The 8,166-nt window shown below is 32.5% G+C and overlaps 1 pseudogene; it reads left to right on the forward strand.

Annotated features, from left to right (window-relative positions):
• The first annotated feature begins 2,495 nt into the window (after positions 1-2,495).
• Positions 2,496-3,036, forward strand: LOC145616901 (putative mitochondrial protein AtMg00820 pseudogene; annotated as a pseudogene).
• The last annotated feature ends 5,130 nt before the right edge of the window (positions 3,037-8,166 follow it).

Here is an 8,166-nt window from a genome sequence, read left to right on the forward strand (position 1 = left end):
TATATAGTTTAGTTCACACTATTTTTGAATATTTTTTTACACTAATTAAAATAATTCTAAATTGATAATAATATTGAAAATTACCGTGTGTAGCATGGTACATGACCTAATCCACTACTAAAAGTTCCCGCCAAAACTTAGTAATTTATAATTTCAGTAAAAATAATTTCAGTTCAGATAAATTAATTTGAGTTCAGTAAAAATAATTAAGTTCAGCAAAAATAATTTCAGTTCAATAAAAGTAATTTTAGTTTAGCAAAAATAAGGTGAAGTGAATGAGGCCTTATTTGTAATGGACATTTTTACTAACCGTTACAAATATCTTGTTATTTGTAATAGTAACAACATATACCCATTATGATAAGTAACTACTTTTTGTCTATTAAAATTAACATTTTCTTTCCACTAGTGGTAGCTTGTGTTTGTCGTTCAAAACTTTGATTCTTGAACTGAGCTTTGGAAGTTCAATTCTGTCCTTGTTTCATTGAAGTTCATTAACTTGTTTTTCATTAAGAAAACTAAATACATACAAGTGATACAACCATAATCATAAAATAAACATGTTAAAAATCTAAAGATCAAGTCTTATACTCAAGAGACTTGAAGTAGCTGCGTATTTACGAATCAAAATAAAATGTTTAATATCATGAAATGGAAGTAAAACTATGTACTTGACTATAGTAGGTGTATATATAACTCAATCATTGCCCATTTAGCAATAGATATAGACAGCTTAACTATGCTTTATTAGTTTCTTCTTAATCTTAAAAGAATTATAAGTCAATCATTGAATTTTTAAATAACAATTCTATACTTAGCTTAATAGCTTTGGTGACAGTGAGCACTTGAAAAATAAAAACAATAAAACTAGATGTGCATTTGTCGCATTGAAAGTTGTTTTAAAATGTGGATGGCATCATCACAACATATTCAGGTACGCAACATTAGTGATTTATATATATATATATATATATATATATATATATATATATATATATATATATATATATATATATATTTGACAAAATCAATACTAGCTTCATAATGTATAGAGAGTGAGAAATAGCTTAGTCGGTTAGAGCTTTTCTCCTAAATTCAAAGAGGATAAACCGGTTAAGATTATGTAAGAGACTGTTTTATGAAGACTTACTTAAAGTTAAAACCGCATTGAGTTAAGTGATAGTTAAGACCTTTTCAACAAAAAGACCACAATCGGGACTGTTATGTTGATGTCAATTTTTTTTATAAATAAAAATTTTACACACTTCCTACACTATTTTAATTTTCTTGAAAATAAAAACCGACAATACAACATTATGTAATGTTGGGTGTACCTCTTAATCAATCATTCATATGCAAAGTCTATGAATATATATATTGTCGTCACAGCACAGTGATAATGTTAAATGTATAGTGTATGTATAATGGAGGATGACTGTTTGAGTGTTTGCCAAAGTTTTTGTTTTACACTTTAATATCCAACGCAATAATGATCTTTCTATCCAAGTTGTTGAAGGCCCTTTAAAAAATTAAAACATCCAACGCAATGATCTTTCTATCCAAGTTGTTGAAGGCTCTTTAGAAAATTAAAACGCATCCAAGTTGAAGCCTACACAGAACCCATCTCAACGTCTTTTACCATCAGATTCCGCTTTTCTTTTCTTATTATTTCGGAGTACTTCTCACCTTTTTTTTTTTCCACAAAATGTTAAGCCCTAATGGCTAATATTGTACTTAGCATTGTATTTAGCTAACGGGCCAAGTTATGAGGCCTACTCTCTTCTCTTAGGTTGTATAAATAGATTGTGCATACCATAATACAGAAGACCAAAATTCATTATCTCTATTTTTGACATGGTATTTGGGGCTAGGGCTGTACAGAGTGCGGTTTAGACCGCACCAAACCGCAAACCATACAAAATTGCTGTGCAGTTTTTGAAAATGACCAAACCGTGGTTTGCGCTTTGGTGCGGTTTTAAAAAATATTAAGTGCGGTTTGCGGTTTTTATACTATAATTTTATTAAAATTATATAAAAGAACTAGAATATATGAGATAATCTTTGATTATTAGTTAATTAAAGGTTAAAAAAAGTTTAATATTTGAATTATAAACTAATAATTATAAAATAAAAATAAAAGTTTTGTTTAGAAATAATAATTATAATTTTAATAAAATACGGTTAAACCACAAATCGTACCGCACCAAACTGCATTTTGCGGTGTGTTTTCGTGCGGTTTTTTAAAAGCCAAACCACACCGCAAACACCCCTAATTGGGGCCACTAATACTCTAAACCCTATATCACTAAATTTTTCTTTTCCTGCTAATCTCTCTGCTACTCGACAATGGGGGATGACAAGATTGATTCTTCATCTCCCTTACCTTGGGTCCGGCAACCAAACCGGAAATTTGATTACTCATATGATCTTGAAGGGCGATAACTATTTGGCTTGGTCTAGGGCTATTACCTTATCATTGAAATCTCGAAGGAAATATGGGTTTGTTGATTGCACCCATTAACAAACCGACTGAGAAGAAAAAGATGCTAGATTGGGAGACGGTTAACTCATCAACGTTGGTGTCTTGGATTTTACGGGCTGTTGAGCCTAAACTTGCGGCACCGTATATTTATACAACACCGAATATTTATTGCAGCTATAGATACGGCGGTTGAGCCTCGTAATTTCAAAGAGGCTATGCAACATGAGGGTTGGAAAGAGACTATGCAAAAAGAAATCTCTACCTTAGAAGATAATGAGACTTGGGTAATGGAAGAATTACCTCCGGGGAAGAAAGCTCTCGGGTGCAGATGGGTCTACAAGGTGAAACATAATCCTGATGGCACAGTTGAACGATTGAAGGCTCGTCTCGTTATATTTGGTAATCATCAGGTTGAGGGTATCTATTATAACGTGATATTTGCTCCTGTTGCTAAAATGGTCACTATTCGTGCTTTCCTTGTTGTTGCTCCTGTGAAAAATTGGGAATTGCACATGGATGTCCATAATGTTTTTCTACGTACATGGAGATCTTGATGAGGAGGTTTATATGAAGCTTCCCCCCGGGTATCATGGTGCCCAACCTGGTATGGTGTGCCGTCTTCGAAAGTCATTGTACGGACTTCGACAACTACCTCATTGTTGGTTTTCCAAATTGGCCAAGCCACATCTCTAAAAAGGTATGGTTTTTTGCAATCGTACTCTGACTATTCTCTATTTGCTATTAATAATGGGGCTATATATTCATCTTAGCATTCTGGTGTATGTGGATGATTTCATAATTTCTAGTAATGATTCCGCTGCAATTTCAACATTTAAATCATATTTGAGTGACTGTTTTCATATGAAAGATTTGGGTGACGTGGGTTTAAGTACTTTGGTATTGAGGTTGCACGGAGTCCGGAGGACATATTTCTATGTCAATGGAATGATACTCTGGATGCTATTGCTGAATCTAGTTTGCTAGGGGCACGTCCGGCAAGTACTCATATTAAGTAGAATCATACTCTGGCTAAATCAGAGACACCTTTTATTTCTAATCCTAAAATGTATCGTCATCTTATGGGTCGTTTGATCTATTTATCTTTCACTAGACCTGATTTGTCCTATATAGTTCATATATTATCCCAAATTATGCAACAACCACGTCAAGACCATTGGGAGGCCGCCCTCCATACGGTGCGCATGAAGGGTTGTTCGGGTCGAGGAATCTTATTGAGTTCGGATTGCAATTTACATTTGACAGGTTGGTGTGACTCGGATTGGGCTAGTTGTCCTTTGAGGAGACGATCAAAATCTGGTTGGTTAGTGTTTCTTGGTGGTTCCCCTAGCCTATTTCTTGGAAGACTAAGAATTAAAGCAACATAATGTTTCTAAGTCCTTTATGGAGGCAGAGTATCGTTCGATGTCTAATCTATAGTAATATATAAAATGAAAGGGGGTTTTGGGTGATAAATTTCACTTTCCCAAAATACCCTTTCATCTTTTATAATTTTCAAAAGAAAACTACCATAATTTAAAAAATATAACTATTATTTTTTTTTTTTTTAAAAAAAAAAAACAAAAAAACTATCATCCTTAATTTATTTTATTTTAATTTTTTTTTTTTGAGGAAATCATAATTTGCATGAACATTATAATGTACTCATATATTACCTTTTAACCTCTAGATTTCATCGATTTATAAACCCACTAATATATTTTTTTATTAGAATAAGATAGATAATATTTTAGGAAAAAAAAAGAGAGAATCGAGCCATGCATATTAATTTCTTATGTTGCACACGCAATTTGCGTGTGTCTCACAGCTTGTATATATAACTGATGAGCTAAAATAGAAGGCATTACTCGACAATTTGGGAGTTTCGCATCGACGTGCGATGAGCTTGTTTTGTGATCGTCAATCAGTGTTGCATATTGTGCAAAATCCGATCTTCCACGAACAAGAACCAAACATATTGAGGTTGATTGTCATTATGTTAGGGATGCGATTCAAGAAGGAGTTATTAGTCCGTCTTATGTGAAGACTACTGATCAGTTAGCGGATATATTCACTAAGGCCTTAAGCAAGCACCAATTTTTATATTTACTTGGCAAGTTGGGCATTTGTGATTTGCATGCTCCAACTTGAGAGGGGGGGATGTTAAACCCTAATATTGTAATTATTATTGTATTTAGCTAATGGGCCAATTTATGAGGCCTAATCTCTTCTCTTAGGTTGTATAAATAGATTGTGCATACCATAATATAGAAAACAGAAAAATCATTCTCTCTATTTTGACTCAAAATCCAAGTTTTTGTTTAATACGTGTAGATAAGAGGTATCCCCAATACCACATCATATCCTTTGGACTAAATGTACTCCCTATGTTAAAATACCTCATTTTGAGCAACACATTTGTGAATATGGATTTTTATCAATAATATCTTTTATTATAGAGTACCCCAGGGAAGGGAAGAGGTGTGGTTCTCGTTGGGTGGGGTGGGGGGGGGGGGGGGGGTTGAGAATCAAGGTGGTTTTAGGGAAAGAGGGCGATAGTTGACTAGTTGTGGTGGTTTTAGGGAAGGAGGGTTGTTTTCGTTGCGTGAGGGTGGGAAGGGGGCTTCCGCGGTGGTAAGGGAGGGTTGTGAGGATGCTGGAAGGTGAAGGGGGTGGGGAGGGAGGGTTGTTGGTAGGGTGAAAACGGGGTGGTGCGGGGGTATAGATGGCTAGCTTGTTTTACTTTTTCTTTTTATAAATTTTTGATTTTTTTTTTTTATAATTTTACAATCAATCACAAATACAATCAATCACAAAGTGACATGTTGCTCCTTAACCTATTAAAAATGATTACCAACAGGTTAGGGACCAATAGAATATAATGCCCTATAATTCTATAAAGATGGGGTTATTATGCAATAATCCAAATGTGGGATTGTTAACAGCGAATTGGCCAGATGTGAGATAATTAGAATCAATTTTTCCTGTTTTGAAAATATAGTTCAGATTGAATTTAACAAGATCTTATATGATATGATTTTTATGTATGTAACTATTAAATTAATAGTCAAAGTTTCTAAAAGTCGACTATAAAAGTAAAAACATATATAAAAAAAAAATTGTATAGAAAACAAACATTGTTTAAACTTTAAAGTAGTAATCTCTCCGTAATTATCATTACATTTTCATATTTTAGGATTATAAAATAAAGTCGTCTTTTTTATGGTTAAATTTTGATATTGACATACAACTACATTATAAATTATAATACTATATTATATTTGTCCTCTCTTATTATCTCATTTTAAACCTACTACTACTTTTGTATTAATTATTTCCCTATCAATTACTATCCACCAAATCGAGCTAGTAAAATGTAGGACTAAAATCTATATATAGTAGGTGGTAACATACATTTTTTTATTTTATTTTATTTTTTTTAATCAGAGTGGTATAAAAGAAATCTTTTTTTCACAAAATTTAAAAAATGTTCACCGCATGTTTTATGCGGTTGGCCACAATGTGTGGTAGTCTAAAAAAAATAAAAAAAAACCCTATAGCATTGACATAAAAATCCCTATTATATTATTGATAGAGTAATCCCTTATTATACTTATTAAGTAACCCTTAAAAAGCATAGTATTACCTACCTATAGGGCCTATACTGACTGATAACCCCTATAATACAGTAATCCCGTCGTAGCTAATTACATTATCACATGGTGCAGCTAGCCACGTGTAAAAGTAAAGTTAGTGAAATTTGTTTCTATAGCCTGGTACACATATTCTGTTCGTTACTAAAGTACTCACTCACAAATATTTATTTATATATATATAAGTTCGAATCGAACATATCCTTATTCTTATTCAGTTATTCTCCAACTAAAAGTTGTAACCAGTTCCATTATAGTTCCATGATTCGGGATCTCTCCATTAATAAAAAGATTAATGATGTCAAATACTAAGTTTGGTGTGATTCCACCAAGAGCATAGAATCAAATTAAAGGAAGAAAAAAAAAATTTGTTGACATGCTTTTTCGATTATCACATACGTTCATGTACTCCAAGTTTTTTATTTTTATTTTTCTATAATTTTTTAATTTATTTTTTATTTTTTCAGATTTAAATTATGAATACTATGTAATTTCTATGTATTAGAGTGTAACAACACAAAGTGAAATGTTGATAGTTCTTGAAGTCCCTTATTAAAAAAAAATTCAAAAAGAAATTATTAGGATAGGTAGTTCTTGGTATTTTTTTTTTTTAAAAAAAAAATCAAAAATGAAATGCATAATATTTGAATATTGGGGTTTTTAAGATGTTGGTGATTTTCTTTTTCAACTACAGCTCTTGTTTATGGCCTAATGACTTAGAAGCAAATACAAAAAACGTTCAAAATGAAAAATCTACTCTATGTTTTGTTTTAGCTTGTTGAGGATAATTTACGTGTAAAAAAAAAAAAAAAAAAAAAAAAAAAAAAAAAAAAAAACCACACATTAGTGTAATCTTTCATGGTTGGAAATATGAAAAAAAAATAAGCTAATTTCTGCTGTTTTAATATATTTGATAAATTATATATTGTGCTCCTATGATATACATAAGAATTATTTTAGGGGTTATACATGAAACTAGAGTTTAAATCATTTAATTTTTAAGAATTTAATTCATTCACTACTTCTGATTCCGTCCAACACAATAGAGTAGTGTTCTTTTGATAAGGGAGAAATCCTAATCTCAGCTCTGATTTGTGGAGCTTGAGTTTGTTTCCAAAAATATAAGAATATAGACGGAAGGAGAGGAAGTGAAACAGAATAGAGAGAGAAAGAAGAGAGAGATAGAGAGGAGAAGAGAAGGGAAATTCAGTGTATTTTTTAATGAGAATATCACACAGATTAAGCTTTATTTAGCTCTCCTAACAACCAAAGGCCATAACAGAAATAATGCATCTTACAGCTATGCACAAAACGACAAAAGCAAATAACTACTTAAAATTAACAAACTGCAAATAACAAAATTTCCCACCAAAACCAACTAACATTATTCTTCCTTCCTATATCACCTGTATCATACCCTCCCCCTTTAAAATGACTTTTCCTCAAGTCACAGAAGCACATAATCCAAGAAATTGATACTCAAAGTCAAATTTAGCCATCCAAGTAGCATCATGCCTTGACTGATTATGCCACTGTACCAAGACTTGTTCTGTCTGCTTGCCAAACACCATGGTAGTTCGAGCATCCAAGATAACAACAGGCAACAAAGGAGTAGAACTAGGTTGTTCTGCCATGTTAGGAATTATAGTAATTTGAGGCAGAGTACCTCTAAAAGCTTTGATTTAAGAAACATGGAAGACATTGTGAATTTTGGCAGAACTAGGTAGTTGAATTTTGTAGGCAACTTTAATTTGCCAATAGCTTCTAACACTTTAAAAAGGCCATAATACTTGGCTGCAAGATTATTTTTGCTTCGGTGTTGAACAGTCTGCTGTCTGTAAGGTTGAAGCTTAAGCCACACTCAATCATTCACCTGAAAAACCCTCTCAAATAACTTTCTATGAGCCTGCATTTTCATCCGTCCTGTTCTGAGTCTTCAGCAAATTACTCCTGAAAACCTTCAGAATTTCATCTCTCTTCATCATGCATTTATCCACCACTGCATTACTTGATTCACTAGGCAAATAAGGGAGG

The sequence above is a fragment of the Chenopodium album genome, chromosome 26 (genome assembly GCF_948465745.1).
Source record: "Chenopodium album chromosome 26, dcCheAlbu1.1, whole genome shotgun sequence".
Taxonomy (NCBI): Eukaryota; Viridiplantae; Streptophyta; class Magnoliopsida; order Caryophyllales; family Amaranthaceae; genus Chenopodium; species Chenopodium album.